General features: G+C 35.5%; 2 protein-coding genes across 4 annotated transcripts in view; one reads left to right on the forward strand and one right to left on the reverse strand.

Annotated features, from left to right (window-relative positions):
- LOC110380488 (cullin-associated NEDD8-dissociated protein 1) overlaps positions 1–18,182 on the forward strand; it is a 574,273-nt gene that overhangs the window by 380,530 nt on the left and 175,561 nt on the right. The window lies entirely within an intron of this gene.
- Positions 1–18,182, reverse strand: part of LOC110374106 (lachesin) — a 115,444-nt gene that overhangs the window by 51,313 nt on the left and 45,949 nt on the right. The window contains exon 1 of one of the 3 annotated variants that reach the window (XM_021331687.3): positions 16,621–16,841. The exons of the other annotated variants lie outside the window; for them this stretch is intronic. The gene's annotated coding sequence lies outside the window, so the exon portion shown is untranslated. Of the gene's footprint in view, positions 1–16,620; positions 16,842–18,182 lie in introns of those variants that run through there. 3 annotated transcript variants of the gene reach the window in all.

An 18,182-nucleotide genomic window follows, 5' to 3' on the forward strand; every position in this document is an offset into this window, starting at 1 on the left:
ATCGGTCCAGCCATTCCGGAGTTTTAGTCAGACTAACGAACAGCAATTCATTTTTATGTATAAGAAGAAGACTAGCTGACCCAACAAACTTCGTATCGTTTAAACCTTCCCTGGACCTCTACGAACATTTTAAAACCAAAATAAGCCAAATCGGTCCAGCCATTCTCGAGTTTTAGTAAGACTAACGAACATCAATTCATTTTTATATATAAGAAGATAATAATATGTATTAGTAAGTTATGTATGTATGTACATGTTAAGTTATGTACTTAAGAAATAATCCGTCCGTTTTGTGCGTCGTCCGGTTAGTACGACATAGTATCGTCGGTCCCTTGAAGGTCGTTATATCCGGATTCTACTGTAATTATATACAACATTAACTATGATTGACATGAAATATAAACAAAGAGATTCTTCATAGCAAAAAATTACATTAAAAAATGCAACTCTCTCAATTTTACATAATTGTACTTCACAAAAGTATTAATACAGTACCTTTCAACCTTTCAATTTTAATATAGCCAATTATTTAAAATAAATGGATCAAAGCGAAAATGAATCGAAAAGTATTAATCCAAAATGATAAAATAAATATATCCTTTATGAGTCCAATAACAGATGACTCTAAAATGTAAATAATTTACGTTCGCATTGCTACATCGGTAAATTACTTTGATGACCTATATCGTGGATATTGGTATCGATGGGAATATTTAGAGCATCAAACATCGCCCTTCCTTATCAGGTCTTAAGGAATTTTCCATTCAATAAGTCATGACATGAGGGGGCGGACTCGCAACATATTCGACTCAAGTAATCTGCCATTAGGCCAAAAAGCTCTCCTCGCTTATCTGCGACATCTGGACCATGTTTATATTTTGAGGGTCCCCGACAACCTCTATAACGACTCGGCGCTTATCGTCGGCCGCCTGTCTAGGTAATCTCCCGTACCTTTACGCAGCAAATTGTGCCCTACTGCCCAAGCAAGAAATGCCACAGTGTATTGAAACTTTTTGTCTAAGTACCTGTTCGGATCGCCGACCCTGACATCTCATATCGAATCTAAATTCCGCCACATAGAGTACATTTTTCTGACACAATCTTTGTAACTCATATGCGTATCAAAAGCGACTTTATTATTCTTGTGGTTAAGCCTGTTTTTGTTTGTGTAACGAATACTGGGTAAACAGAGACATGTCAAACATACTCATGTTTAATGTCAGATCTGTCTGTAGAATTTAGAATTTGACCCCTTCCCTAATGACCGTGAATTTTCTTCCGCTGCACTCTAAGTATTGAATTATCCAGTTACCTTTATGGCGATGGCTATAAAAACGTGCTCATAAAGGTAAATGTTTTAATCCGATAAAATAAACCATAATAATAAATATGAAGGTTTTTAGATAAGCTTGTGTTAGGTAGACATGTTTTCATTCCCAAGCAGGTACATACCTATCACTCTTTCATTATTACGTCCAGTTAGGTACCATAAAGTTTTATGTAGTCTTCTTAAAGTTTTGTATACCTAGCGTATTTGTTCCCTCTATTTGACGGAGATATCGATATGCATGGTGCGGTATAGCCATCGATATAATACATCAACCAAACGCTTCTACATGAACGCTCCCAAACACGGCTATAGATTTGAACTGACGGTATGACAAGAGGAATGATCCCTTTGCGAATATCTATTGGACTAAATTCTTTATACGTACACAATTTAAATAAAAACACGATTAATAAAACTGGTGACAAGTATTATCAGTACATTTTTAACTGTTAAGTATGGGCTCTAATAACTTAGTCCTTATCTGATAACGCTAGAGTAAATTAAATTTTATGGTTACAATTTTTTTAAGTACATTGCTAAGTTATCTCACCACACTATTACACATTTTATCACACGAATAATGTGAGTAATTCTTGACGTCTAAATGAAGTCTTCATTATTAAAAGCCCAAGTTTATTTTAGCTAAGACTAGCCGTGGTAATCGCAGCTATTTGTTATCTAGTGCTGGCATAGAATGGCTACATTTTCAAGCGAAAAAAGCATTAAGTTTGCAAAAAGAAAACAAATAGGAGTATGCATTAGCGATTTTGTTCGGTGTTCTGTGCCTACTTTTTAGCCTGTGGTTTTCTTTATCACGACAATTTATTGCGACTGGTTTGGTTTAGGACTACTGAAGGTAATTTTAAATGGCACTGCATACTTAATTAGTTTTTGTGATTTTTTCATGGCAAACTGCATTAAGACTATGTATGAGTTATACATAAACGTTACCTTAACTAATATTATAAATTCAAAACTCACTCCAACTCACGCCAAATCTACTGAATCGATTCAAATGAATTTTGGTACAGTCTCATACAACACAAAGGCTACTTTTATTCTGCGGTGGAGCGGAACTTAGTTCCCTTGGGATGCGAGTGGAACCGCGTAGAATAACTGTGAATAATAATTGTGTTTCTATTAAAAGTAAGTACTAACATAGTTACGTAAGTTGTATCGCTAACAAACTATGGAGCATGTCTCCGAAATAAACGTTTATTATTATTATAAATGTATGTCTCTTTCTGACCTCGGGACTACAGAGTCCCGGATTTTTGGGAGGCGAACGTGGGGCCGAAGCCAACACGCTGAAGCCCTTTTGAGACAACTTTAATGAAATAATAATAATAATAAATAATAATAAATAATGTCGGGACACCTTTTCACACACGGTCGGTTAGCCCCATGGTAAGTTATTACTTAACTTGTGTTATGGGTGCTAACACAACTGATAAACTACAAATAACTACATATATACATATTTATAAATACATATTGTTACACCCAGACCACGGCCAACAAGCATGCTCATCACACAAATGTCGACCGAACCGGTCGACATTTGGAAAATGGTGACACAAAACCGACGATTATCCCTGTATACACTATAGAAATGTACCCAAGGACAATCCCCGGTTCTGTGCTAAACTATTGCTAAATATGGATGAAAACTACTTGGGCTATTGTGATGGGATGCTAATGGACTAGGAATGGGGAAACTACGGGAACTATGGCACCTGCCGATAACAATGTAATAAATACACGTAAAAATGGCAGGTGGAGACTCGCCAACTCACTTACTGGGCCCCCGGGAATCAGTCACTGAAAAGCAACAAGAGGGCAACAGGGACATGAGCGGCTGAGAAGGGTGAGGATACCTCGGCGGACTTTAAACGCAGATCACGCGCTCCCTGTGGGTCCAGCATCACCGGCCCACTCGCCACTTACCACGAGGCACCTACCCTCCGAGCAGGACTAACCTTGCTCTAGCGACTCCACTCTGACCGGCCGATGAAGGCAAGCCAAGAGGCGGGAGACCTATCCCCCGTCATGCTTCACTCCGGCAAGCCGGAGATGGGGGACAGTATACTCTCCCTGGAGCACTCGGATATATAGCCCCGCGGGGTCGCTACTCCCCGTCATCCGCCTCAGATGCCCTGCGGGGCTTATTATTATTATTATTATAACTAGTGCTATATCATGTTTATATTAAACCATATACGTTGTTAAGTTTGATCTACCGAACGACCCAAAAATCATACGTTCAATTAAAAACTTTACCGCCAAAATGTTTTAAACAATAATTAATACCTGTAATTAACAGCACAAGTACAATCAGTCACGAAAAATTAATTATCAACTCTTCACAGACAAAATAAAGCTCTTTGACAAGTTCGAATTTCAATTAGAATTGATTAGCTGAGAAGTTTATTTGCTATTAAAACAGACCTTGATTGTTCAAGTGGCTTTATTGTACAAGCAATCGTTTATAAAGAGATCTTATGGTAAATCTGTAGTAGAAACTTTCGCCAGGAATTATTAAGCTTTTAGGATGAGTACGCTGTGCTCTTTTAGGACTTCTTCCTGAATAATGTACTGGTTTGCTTATTCGGTAAAAGCACGATTTCTATCACAAATAGAATTTGTGAATTGAGAAATCTGATAAATGATACAAAATATAATTGGTCATTAATATCGCGTTCTATCCCTGCCTGTATAACACGTTGACCTTTTTTGTCAAAACACGAAGACTGCTAGCTAGCCTCGAGTGCTAGTTTAAGCCAATAAAGGTCAGGAAGATAGGAATCTGTAACAAGTCGGCAAGTAAAGTTAGCTTTTAGTTAGCAGCTAACATATGGCTTTTAGCGTTTGGCAACAGTTTTCTTGTTACGTATGCAAAAAGGCTCGTATTTGGTGGAGCACTATATTTCAGCTAAATCTTTTGGGGACACCAAGTTTTTCGGCGGACAGAAAATCGATAAAACATTATCAAGATAAATGTTTAAGTGGTTACTTTTTTTGAATATCAAACCAAAAGCGTGATATGTCATTGTTATGAAGGCGTAGGTACTGAATGATTCAGTAGACAAATAGATCTTACGAATATGCAACGTCTAATACTCTACTGGAGAGCTTTCACTGTTCGTATGCAAGAAAAAGCATTATTTTATATCTGAATCTTTTTTAGTACAGACAAATTGATACGTATTGAGCCTAGTTGAACATCTCAGATCGTTGATAAGCGTTAGATAGATCTTAGTTCCAAGCCTTTCAAACTTGAAACTAAGCCTGGTATTTTGGCATAAAATATCAGTTGTGTAGGCAGCTGAATCAACTGAGCACTGATAACGGGTACTGTTACCTCACTCCGCCTGTCAAGTGATTATGCATGCATTATCCCGTAAGGTCGTTCCTTATAGCGGTGTATCGGAAAACCCATGCTCTTTAGAGGTCAATGAGCCTATCATAGCTACCTAGCAAACCCTTTCTCATATACATATGCTTAGGTATACGAAATTTTCCGAAAATTCTGATACGATAACAAAGCTAGCTTTTAACATAAACATTTATGTACGAAAGCATACTCAAGTACTTTGAAATTTCGCGTTTTCTGAAGTATACCTTACAGATCTTAAGTAAATCACTGGTTCTGGGTAGAGGCTTAAATATAAGACCTCCTTTTAACTAACAGGAGCACACAAACAGAATAAACCTCAACCCTCAAATCCTGTCCCAAGAACTGCAAACGTCCTAGACTGCCTAGACTGGATGACAGCACATAACACAATCGCATCGTTTCGAAGATTACAAGATCTTGCATATTCCTTATGTACAAAGGATTGTACCCCTTTTAGGTGAACAAGGATCCTTAATCTCTCTTTATGCGGTGTCAGTCGACGGGTCGGTAACTCATGTTTAACATGACAGGTGGCGTTCCCTGTCCTCTCTCTCAGCATTACATGTTGTTGGTTTAATATAAATACGCCGTGGGATATTTTTCTTCTGTCTGCGAATGTACCTATTCGGCCGTGAAACGTGGATATTTGGGGATGAATAGGAGTTATGTGTAGATAGTAACAGATTTTTGTGTCTAATATGAATGGAAGACTTCTTAGTATTTGGTAAACATGTCTCAGTGGCTAATATTCTTATTATCGACCGTCCATAATTTCTTGGTAGGCTAGCCTAGATGTAATATAGGTTTAATATAATTGCATTAAGCATCTCGAGTGTCAAAATAAATCGATATCTAATTGGACCCAGACGCTAGTGAACCCTTCTATCAATCGCTCCACTAAAGGATGGCCACTATCCTATATGGAGTAACTAATTCAATTAACTTCCTATTAAGGGGCCAGTCGGTATCGTTTGTCGAACTCCCCAACTTTTTGTGGAGAACGGCTTTGTTTGATTATGTTCCTTATTAGAGGATAGTTTCTTTTCGAGGAAGTAAGGAACAGTTACCATGTGGCCATGTGATTGTTTGTTTGTCTCGCACTCATTAGGGCAACGCCCCTTTTTGTTGTGAACACGACAGTCTTTTATTTGAGTGTGGGACTTTATTAATGTGGTCATCAGCTGTGTTTCCCATACAATGATGAAAATAAACATGTTTGGACTCTGGCAATTTTCTTTAGAGACTGTATGTATTGGTAGGTATATATATACTTTACGTATGTATATTCTATTTTTAAAAATAAGAAATTTTATTTTTAAACCAGCGTGGTCGTATTGCATGATACATAATAATAGGTAACAAAGTGAACCCACATATTCTGAGATATCTATTTGAGATGGTGTAGGTATGACACAAGTACATTGAGTGAAATGCTCGAGTTCAATTGATATATCGAAATATAGTGAAATAGATATGGGTTTTAAGACATTTGAAGTTTATTGAATACAAGCCATTTACTGATGTAGCGAAACACATCTATTTGAATCAAAACTAAATGAAGTAACGTTAATTTTTCTCATAGCTTTCTAAAAAATAAACACTATAGGCGTCCACGCGTCAAAATTGAAGCCTCCTTGAAGGTATATTACTCAATCAAGGCTACATCAATAACTTTTATTCGCCATAAAGATGACTAGAGCACTTTGTAGGTATCACTAGCAACAACCATTAAAATAAATTATGAAACTTTCGACGGCTAATAGAAAACAATAAACAGTTTATGATCTGTGACGGGAGAAATTAACGATTGCACGTGCCGAGAGAGAAACGAGTTAGGGGTGTTCATCATGTGAACTTTCCCGGTTTATTTATTCCCGGGGTCTTTCCCGGAGCGGCTTAATGGCGCCTTAAGCGGTAATGTGTGGTCATAAATTAAACGATAATAAGTTCGGACAACAGCACTGCCGTTAATGACTGTGAGGCGGCGATAGTGTGACGACGTAGACGGTCCTTCGACACTTTCTTCAGTTATCTGCAAGGCGAACACGCGTCCCTTCCGGGGTACTATCCCGGGTTTATATGAGCACTGCTGTTTGTATCGGCGTTTGAGGGTTATTTTTTTATCGTGAATGGTTTTAGTTATGTTCGGTGTAGGAAGTAAGGGTTGCGGATAAATATGGCTTATGAAATAAAATTAGGTAGCCAAAAATTTTGCAGATTTCTTGTTCTTGTACTCAAAACTCTTAGGAAAGACTTTGAAAGACTAGAAAAACATTTTGCTAAAATCAAAAACTTATTAAAATAAGGTTAACATACTACAAGATAGAATAAACTAATGATTCTATCAACCTGAATGGCGAAGTGCGACACAATTCTTCTTGCGAGAATGGCATTATGGAGTTCCAATTTCAAAAATTTTGCGTCAATAGAACGGGCGGCGCGAAGCCACTTCAAATTGCAGCGAAATTGAAGGAATAGCAACAACCGTCTAACTATTGTTGGTAACAATAACATTATTTTGTTGAATAAAAAAAGCTTATTTTTATTGGGAAAAAACACCGTCTATAAAATACTATTTATTTATATTGGTACGCAGTAAGAACGAGAACAGTAATTTAAAATACGAAGAATAAAGACGTTCGATTTTCAAAATAGATAAAATTAAAAATGGAAGCATTAAAATAATACCTTTCTTTTTATGTCGAATTCGAACTTTAAATTGGATTTGATTTAATAATAATAAAACAATAATATTTACTGTCAAATGCGTATTACTTTTGAAAGTCTTTCCTAGATTTTATTTTTTTTCAATTTTGAAAACACTCTTCCATAAAACGCTAACCAATTAAAACAGCCGACAAAAGACACGACACATATTTCACAATTCGAACTTCGTTTTCTTTTTTTTGCTTTTTGTTTTTCACTTGTGTAACTGGCCAACTTTGTAGTGCGCGACGATCAAACAGTACGGTTGTGCCTATGACATTCTTGTCAATTTGGACAAAACAACAGTTTGTAGGCGAGTTTGCAAGGCGAGGGCAAATTGTGTTATGCTGTGTTACCTATATGTGGTGCATGTATGTTCTTGCAGAGGCTAAAAATAATGGACGCAAGAGGGTTTCAATGACATAAAAGAAGATTTCAGTACAAAGAAAAGCTATCAATGACTTAATAAACTGAACTGGTTTACGTAGTGATCAGGGTTAAGCTACACTTGTCCTGGTCTCTTAAATCGTAATAATAGATGGGTGAGCTAAAACTGATAAAAAAATCAAGGTTAAGCACTTAAAACTTGCCCGGTTTCTCAATAGATGGGTGATCAATTGTTTGGAAAGGTTTATTACCTTATTTAGTTCAGAAAACTTAACCTAAATAAAAAATCTTAAGTCCCACTTTAACCTCACCTCTTACCCCTTATTTAACAATATCATAATAAAATATATTTCAGAGTAAAATCTTGTAGTAAGTAGGACTGATTTACAGGAGCTTGAATACCGGTATTGGAATGCGTTGTAGAGAGTTCGATTTCCGCAACGGAACAAATATTTATATTGGCGTTCAATGTTGGTTCCGTGTGTAATGGTAACTTCAACGTAAAGTGCCGTATCTAGATAAAATATTTTATTGAAGATCTAAAATTTCGAATTTTGTACACACGATGATGGCAAAAATTATAATAAGGTGAAAGTATTTGTTGTAAGCATTTTATACACAACTTGGGTCTGACCAACTATCAAGTTACTATTTTTTTTGCAAACTTGGATAAAAACAGAACAGGTATGAGGAAATTTAAAAAGTAAATAAATGTTTTTCAGTGGCCAAAGACCAAAGACTTTAGTTGAATCTTCACTTTGGTCTGATCAAAAGGACCATGGGCAAAAATGTATGAAGCCTGGGCTCACCCACCAACAGAGATGAGACCACTCTGAATATACTTGTAAAGCACTAAATATAAAGATTTAAACTCATCTTTGCGAAGCATCCATTGGGTTATTTTGCTATAAATGTTTTTCTCCAACCATAAATAAGCTAATATTTTGCAAAAAGTAGTGCTGTTATGGCATTGTAGGTTTAGAAGTCAGTGTCTAATGAATGTTCCTGAGTTTATACGCCACCGACTTCTATGCCGATGCACCTAAGAATAGTTTTTTTTGCTTTTCAGTGTTTTTGGGAGTCGGTTTTATTTGTTTGTAAAAAGTTTTTTTTTTATTTTTGGCTTTTCAGTGACGAGCATAGTTGTCACCATCGCATTTGTGGAAAGTTCCCATCAATACGAATAATATAAGCCCAAACACGAGGTAGTTTAATATGTAAGCTGTCGAGTTCCCTCGACCTTCTCCGGTCTCCATCATCAGGTCAGCTCCAAACCTTCACTGTTGCATAGTGTTATCAGACGTACACCTCACTGTCAAGTTTTTAACCTATGCACGCCTACAATTTTCGAAAGTTGCCCTCGATTTCTCAGGGGTTCCATCATCAGATCCTGACCTGGTGATTATGAGGTGGTCCCATAATCCTAGCATAATCAAATCCTGCGAATTAGGTTTTATGTCAAGAACAACCAAGCGCACTACGACTCCTAACAATTCTTTTTCTACAAAACCTATTTAAGTGCATATCTTTTTTTTGCCATGGAATTGAAGGTAGTGCCCATAGTAACAATTTTAGTACAAACAAAAATCTTCACAACGGCATATGCTATAACTCTGTTGGACAATGAGCCCAATTTGACTCATGGTCCTTTCCCCAACTTTAGTTCCTATGTGTTGGCTCATGATTTTCAACACTCGAAATAATTTTTAATTTTAATTGTTAAATAATAATTATATAAAAGAACACTATGCAATAAGAATATTATATCGTACTTATTCCAAGTGTCACAAATTATTCGGAAACCCAACTCTATCTAGGAATTTCACCAGTAATTCTGACTAATTCTGATATGTAGTCAATGTTTAGTTTATCCTCATGGCTCACTTCTGATTGGTAGCTAATTAATTACAGGAAAACTGGTACACTAACTTTCAGGTAATATATACACGAAAGTAAATCAAAGAAAAACATGCTACCTGTTGCTGATATGTGTCTTAATATGATGTTAATAGAAGGCATTATAACTTAGGCATAAGTCACCCAAACGTGGGTTTTTTGTTTACTTGGCTATCTCTGAATAGTTACATCCTTTTTTATAATGATGGAGTTAAGCATATGTTTAAAGAATTTCATTGAAAAATGTATTCAAGTTGAGAATGTCCCATTATTGTAATTATGAACTTAGCGAAAACCATTTTGTTTCGATTGAAATATGCCGACTACTTATTATGTATATGCAAATATCTAAATGCCAGCTTGTATTTGGACATTAAAAATATTTAATCTAGTTTCATACATATCCTGTATATCAAACCCTGGTCTAACAGTATCCGAAATGAGACAACTAGTGTCCAAGAATGGCTGGCAAGAGGCCGTCAAAACTGCCATAACCGCTGGAACTTTTGTCGTTTGCTCTGCACATGACCATATAAGTAGCCTAAACTTATCCGGGTACTTGCATAATCTATGTATGTTTATATATAGTAAAATTGTGCTCATATTTGGTTGTTTATCAAACCTATCTATACTAATATTATAAAGAGGAAAACTTTGTTTATTTGTTTGTTTGGTTGTAATGGATAAACTCAAAAACTACTGGACCGATATTAAATATTCTTTCACCATTAGAAAGCTATATCATCTGCGAGAAACATAGGTAGGCTATATTTTATCCCGGTGCGGGCAGTAGCTCCCACGGGACGCGGGTGAAACCGCGGGAAAATGGCTAGTATTGTCATATTATCACTTTATTGGTATGCATTGGGATGTGTTGTAAAGTGGTTGACTCATGTTTAGCCACTTCACTGTCCACGACGACACAATAGTGTGTATCACATGTGACTCATGAAGCAGGGAAGTTGTTAGATATAACATCTTATAAGCTCACATTCAGCCTTTATGTATATATCTTAGAGGAGACCAGACAAATAACAGAAGCTTGTCTATAGATAATAAGCTCAGCAGTCACACAAACACAATTTCTCACAAATTGAAGAGAAATCAGTGCGTCTTAAAATAATGATGTCACTTTTTTTAAACTCGACAGATTTTTCTAATAATTGAGCCATTTGTAACAATATGAATTGAATAAGGAACGACTCAAATAATGCTGATGGTTTCTAGAAAAAAATACACCAAACACTCGTTTTAAAAACATGGCAACTTGCTTAAAATCTGTATCTCTTCAAAGTCATAACCAAGTAACCAATAAACAGGTTTACTCTCTCCGGTTAAGCGTTAGTGCCTAAATTACCGCAACACTGCACACTCGAGCTTGTTTCCTTGTAAGACAGGTGTAAGTTCGTTAACGTGCTTGTCGTAAGCGATATACTAGCGATACTCAGGTAGAACGTGATCGTTTTCCTACTAATGGTATGCTTGTACTAAACGGGGTGATGTTGAATTTTAGGGAATGGTTGGGACAATATCTCCGGTTATATTATCTTTATTTTTCTTGTAATTTTATGCACTGTTAAAAGCAGTTTAACAATCGCATTAACAAGTGCAGTACTTCTTTAAAAATATTTTTTGACGTTCTGTTGGCTGAGTACACGCATACTACGAATGTTTAGTCGGCCGATAGTTGGTTTTTGCTCATAAATCAATATAAAGCCATGTATTCACTGAGAAACAATTGTTTATAAACACTGTTTCAGAAACAATATCTACGTGTTTCTGAAACAAAATTATTTGTTTCAGAAACATATAATTTTGTTTGGACGATGTGGCAGAGTTTCCGAAACATTGTTGCTGTAAACATCTACGTGATGTTTCAGAAACTGTGTATCTGAAACATTGTTTCCCAGTGAATACATGGCTTCAAGATGAACACACACAGTATCAGGTATTTGTCCGGTATCAGACGGACATTTTTTTTAACCAACCACCGCCCAGGTCAACAGTGGGGCAACTGTGTACTCTTCAGTGTGTGCGTACGCTAAGATTTTTAGTTCTATTTTTCAAAACCATTACAATGCTCTTTTTTTTTTTAGCGACGTAAAATCATCAAATGACCCCTCCCGCTGTGGGTTAGCAGCGGTGAGGGAGTGTCAGACTCTTACTGACTAAAATCGTCGTGTTCCGTCATAGGCCTTCTATGTACCAGGGCCGCGGTATCTCTTTCGAACAACCCTCTTTCTTACATATCATTAATTCTTATTAGCCACACATATAGGTAGGTAAATAAACTCCATGTAATATTTATTACGTTGACAGTATGAACTGTATAGTTGAGCCTGATATCTGAGGCATCAAACATAATTACATCAGCCTTTTATAAATAATTCATAAATAAGGACAGCCGTAGTATTGTTTGTCATACAAATAAGTCTAATATACACGCACTTGTGTTTGAAAGGGTTATTGATTTCACCTTTGAATATTTCCATGCTTATTTTTATTTTTATTCTACCAATTAACGTTGTTGTGGTTAAATATTTTCCATGAGCGATTATCAAAACTTTTCCTTTATAATTAAAACCGGTACTCATAAAATAAAGGCGATATTGTTAGCAGGACTATTTTACACAGTTCCCAAAGTGCTATCCCGAAGCAAATGCTAAAAGTCCTTTCTTATAATTACCAGATGTTTCCGTAGAAGGAAAGGCGGTAACAAGCAAAACACACGATTTCACTCGTATCCTATGGAACTACTTCGCACACCCAGATAAAAAGTAGCCTTTCTCAATAAATAAAGTATCTAACATTGATTAGACCCGAGATTAGCCTGTTCAAACAAAATTTTTAGTTTCATAATATTTGCACGGATTTTCAAGTAATGAACAGGGATGTTGACTTCTAGAACACTTTGCATAACATGGTATGTATAGTATAGGTATTAAAAGTTGTACATTTACTAAGACGAAGCATGTGTAAGCAATACCTTAAGTAATTAGTAATGGATGAATGTTAGCCTATAACTTGTGTGTATCTTCTAAGGTTTATTCCTTAAGAGGGCTATCACAAATTTTCGAGTTTTATACGAGTTTTGATGCGTCATTATGCTTTGGATATAGTCACAAAAAAAAAACAAAAATAAGATTAAGAAAGTTTGATCATTTATCTTGGGTCTGTTTTCAATAAATATTTTAATTTGTCCACGTACATCAGTAAAATCTTTGTCTCTGCAAAGGATGTTTCATAAAATGTTGCTTTTGGGAATCTTTTGATGCTTCAGTACTACGAGGATATAGCAATTTAACCATTTATAAAAATGTTCAAGATACAACTATATCTTGTACTTGTGCTTGCTTACACCAATTTATTACAATTCATACAGTAATACACCAAAAATAATTCTATAAAACTGAGAGTTACTGACAATTTTCCGTACGAAACTATATTTTTTATCTATGAAAGTATAATCCAAATTCAAATAAAAAACATTTAATAATTAAGGTGGTATTGTTATTAAGCTTGAAAAAAAAATTTGGTCTATTTAAAAGTAAAACAATATTTTAAAATAATTTTTGTTTGCAATGCAAAAATCAATATAAATCTTGTGACGCGCGGTGTTCAACTTTAGTCAGCGCCAGGCGCTTACCGAGGAGGGACGTATCGCTCGCTGTTGCGCCGCGTAAACTCGCCGGAGTTCGAAAAATATAGCGCAACCTACGCATCTAACACGTTTTGATACTAGTGAGTTTTTATTTTATTTATTAGTTATAATGATCTGATTGAAATGTAATATACATAAGTATTAGCCCATGATATTCTAATGCGAAAATGTTATAGATTGGGTTCTCTTTTTTTGATGTTGGTTATATAGAAATATGTACGTAAATGTCATCGTCGTTAGTTTCGCTGTTGCATAATAATATTATTGGATATCTTTGATTCTTGCAGGATAATGAAAGCATATTTAATTCAGATTATCAGACTCAATCGGATACCAGTACAAATATGGTAAGTATTTTTTGTCACTCGCAACAGACATATTTGTTTTAATAAACTATTTACATTCCTAGTTTTTACATGGAAGACGAATTATAGATTTTAGTTTTTTTTTATAAATCAATTACTTATACCTAATTGATAAACATGGTGAAAAGTTTGGTTGTCGATTAAATAATTTAAAAATTGTAAACGATTTTGTTTATTGTAACTCAATCGAGCTATTCTAGGTTATAAAATTCATCGGTACAAATAATATTTCATAAACTATAAAACCAATAAACTATTTCGAAAATAAAAGTGGCAAAGTCTCAAGTTTGTTTGTGCCGCGTGGCGGTCCGCAGGTGTGCGTTGCGTATTTCACTAGACGCACACGCGCGCAAGTGCTGCCGGCTATCGTCTAATTTACCTAAACCTGAGCGATTCGATTTTGTAATAGCGCTCTTAATAAGCAAGTTACTTCATTGCTGTATCGTTTAAAATGATTCAATAGCTAGACTGTATCACTATCGGCTTAGTCAGGGTTATTCAATATTTATACAATAATATTAACAATACATAATTCTAATGCAAAAGTAACTACGTCCGTGTGATACGCAGTCTTCAACAAATTCAAGTGTTATTTGGCACAGAGATTGGTGGTCCCCTGAACTCAGGTATATGGGACTTATAATCTAGATTCTAGATGATGGGAGTAGTTCACTTTAGACGCGTTAGTAAGTTTGAATGAAAACTAGTATTGAGTATTTACTTTAAATAACATTGCATTTTCATTCATCTCACACATTCATGCAGTATTCAGTCCGGAAGGGAGATAATGCCTTGTTATCAATAATTTATATCAATGGGATATTAAGTTGGTTTATTATTAACTGTTATATTTATATAACATATTGATAATATTGTTATCTGTCAATGGCATAAAAATAAACTTACTTTGTTATTTTGTTGGTTTAATAAAACTGAGTCACTAATGTTTTTATATCAACGGCGATGTTACTGTCAATATTTTTTCTTATTATCGTATGAAGAGCCCAAGGTTCAAAACATTTGCAAGGATTAGACGATGTTATAGACGTAAATGCATCAGATCTGAAGTTAATCGTAGATCTTTACCTGCCAGGCTTTTGTACTCAGTTGCCTTGAAAAAAAAGTTTGTTAGCTTTACCAAGCTGTTACGTACCTATACAAATAAGAACTACGTTTGAATTCAAGGCTCTGTTAATACTCCATATGATGACTAAGTGATATATTGTGTTACGTCTGTTAACAGAATATAGAAATCCCGAATATATGTACAAGTTTATATAATTTAAACGTGAAATTCCGCGATAAGTTCTATCTATACTAATACGTTTGAAATATACATATGTTCCTGGAATTCCGAGATTATGTTTAAAGCAACGTAAGGAGCTTTGTAGAAACCATATTTGTTAATAAGGACTGTGGCTAGTTCAACTAAGGCTAGGCTTTTTGAGGTTATTAGTTTATCGATAATATAATTGCTGTATGTCTGTGTATCGATACTGGTATTATTGTTTCGATATAAGTTCCTTCGTATTATTTGAAAGAGTTACCGCGGCCAAACAGCTTTGGAACAGGAACAAGGTAGATAGTAAGCAAAAGTCTGACACCAAAAAAGGTAGGTATATCAATAGAGCGTAATGTACACAAGTTTTTATCTACAACCAAAAAGCTAACAGTCAAATACCGTAAATAATACACCAGTAGGGCAGCGACGTTCACTGTGTTTTCTACTCTAGTTTCCGAACTGTAGCCGTCCGGCCTAAGTCATTAATGTGCAAAACCGTCCTTTGTGGCTTGTTTACACAATAAACACGGCTCCGACTAGTTTCAATAACAAACGAAAAACTCACGAATCCACCCTAATTACTGAACTAACTTTAATTAATTAATACAACGTCAGAAGTATGTTATTAAGCCATTATTCAAGCTTCAAATATGAAGCGCTGGGGTTAATCGTGTAAAAGTTTTTTGTTTTACAATTCTGATTTCAAATTTTTGGGCTTTGAATTTCAAATAACATGAAAAGCTCCGCTTTCCCTATTAAACATATTTTTAAATATTTACAACTACATCGGCCATTATTATTAAAGTAACAATGAAAATATTGAAAATCCAGTCCAATTAAAAAAAAATCCATTGTGATCATTATTGAAACAACCATACTTTGAAGCAAGAAATAACTGAAAAACTTAAATCACCAACCATAATAAAATACATAAGCATAGTAAGTGCGGTCGAGTTTCCATTTATATTTCTTTACAAATCTTTTCACAGACCCAAAGCGGCCAGAAGGATATTCAACTTGGGTCACTATTACGTCACGTCAATAGTGCACACACTACAAATGAACGACTAAATTCTCAGAAACCGGCCATTGAAGCATCGAAAAAGGCAAGCGAGAACATAAAACTCTTGGGTATTAGTTAAGAAGAAAAGGTCCTTCTAAAGCTAAGTCTACAAAGCGTTTTACTAATTATTTTTCCTTTTATCTCGTACTGGCAACGTAAAGCGATTTTGACAATACGGTGAATAGAAAACAAAGGATGCTCGAATAAAACCGTAAGGACCTTCGCCATGATCGGAGCTCCTCTTTGTTTATTATGACACGAGTCAATGGAAATGTTGGAGCTAGATCACGGACGAACACCTAATTTAATTATAGCCCTTATCTTTCCCCAAAATCTATTTCGTTTATATTCTGTTTAAATTTCCCGAATATGCAGTGGGAATATTAATGAACTGAATTTTATCAGAAGCTGTATAAATTAAAAATGTTTCATTTTTACTATATTTTTTAGATCACTGTGATTTGATAGTAGGTTTTTCACTAAATAATATTTTTTGTTTCATAAAAAAATAATAGTGTACAACAAATACTTACAAATCCTAATAGAAAAAGTTGTCCACTCGCAATTCAATTCATAAATCACTAATTAAGAATCAACAAACCAACTCGAAAAACCGAATGATCAATTTAGAAAGTTACGATTGAAGATGAAAGTTTTCGTAGCGTGTCGGCTACGAGTCTACGAGAGGGGTTCTACGAGCGCGCGGCGTAGCGTCCGCCCGGAGCGAAGGGGCGCGTAGCACTGAGCGCCGGCTCTTGACAAGACAATCTTTGCCTGTACATAGTGGTACTCAACAGACAACAGCAACTTGTGAGCTTTCGCACGGATAACGGGCGTAACGGGAGCTTTGTCTTCCGCCCGCTCTTTTTAACTTGCTCTAGTGTCATATTGTTAATTGGCAGCGCTTTTCTCACTTTTAAATTAAGTTTAATCCTTCTTTTCAGTCTCTTGATTGTAGATTAAGATCTTAGAAATAGCGTTGATTTGGAGAAACTTCAACAAAGATTCGTATCTCCTCAACTCGTAAATTGCAGATGCGATTTATATGTAGATATTCAACTTTTAATGATACAATTTATATGTATAATAATCCTGTTATAGTGCAAGTTTGTTGGACATAAAAGTCGTGTTAAATTTGCATGCAACTCATAAGGTTAATATTTAAAGTAGTCGTAAATTACCGCATAATGTTTCAGAAAGAGAATGTGATAGCATGCTGCTAAAAGCCTAAAATTACATAAGTTTGCTTTACCTACAGGATATAATTAGATCCAGGCACTGTGAGCGAGCTTTAGCTAAATGGCAAGTTACGTGTTACAAACTTGTTAACTAAATTATACGACATTTTCACGTCTGTACTTAAGTAAATCTAATTAATTATAACGACATAGAAGGATACTTAAACTAAATAAACACGTGCAACAAAGTAATACATCAGCGTGACAAAAACGAGCCTGTAATGTAAGGGATGACAAAATGTACTCACAACTCAGTATTCTAAAGATCTTTCTCTAAAATACGTTTATTTTCCTCGGAGGCGTACATAAAAACAGGCAAATCACGAAACAAGATAACATTCGCTAGGTCTTCAGTGCGGGAATCTCATTTTCAATATGTTTTTATAACTTTCAGTGAGGAAATGAGGTGGTGCTCGGGGCGGCGCGCCATTGTCATCATAAACCAAGCAAGGCCTTCTTCATAAATCCTTAGCAAATGTACCTTTATACGCATTATGGCGTAACACCGACGAATCTTTTTGCCGCGATACTTTGGGACCTAACAATAAAGTATCTTGTTTTGGTTTATTGGCTATACTCATGTTGTGTTTGTACCACATTTGTATACACGCTGTATTCATATTGATGAGGATCATGTGAAGAAGGTTTTGAGCATGAATGTGGAGACTTGTGAAGAAGAGGATAGCTAAAGAAACGTTGGCTGGATTGTGTGAAAAAAATTTGGCTCCAAAGAATGTTCTTTGGACATGACATCAGATCATAGAAAAAAAAGGAACTGTATGGGATGACCAAAAACTTTATGGGTTAAAAATCATCATGAAACCGGAACATAATTTGACAAGTGCTATAACGGTTAG

This window comes from Helicoverpa armigera, chromosome 3 (genome assembly GCF_030705265.1).
Source record: "Helicoverpa armigera isolate CAAS_96S chromosome 3, ASM3070526v1, whole genome shotgun sequence".
In the NCBI taxonomy this organism is placed as follows: Eukaryota; Metazoa; Arthropoda; class Insecta; order Lepidoptera; family Noctuidae; genus Helicoverpa; species Helicoverpa armigera.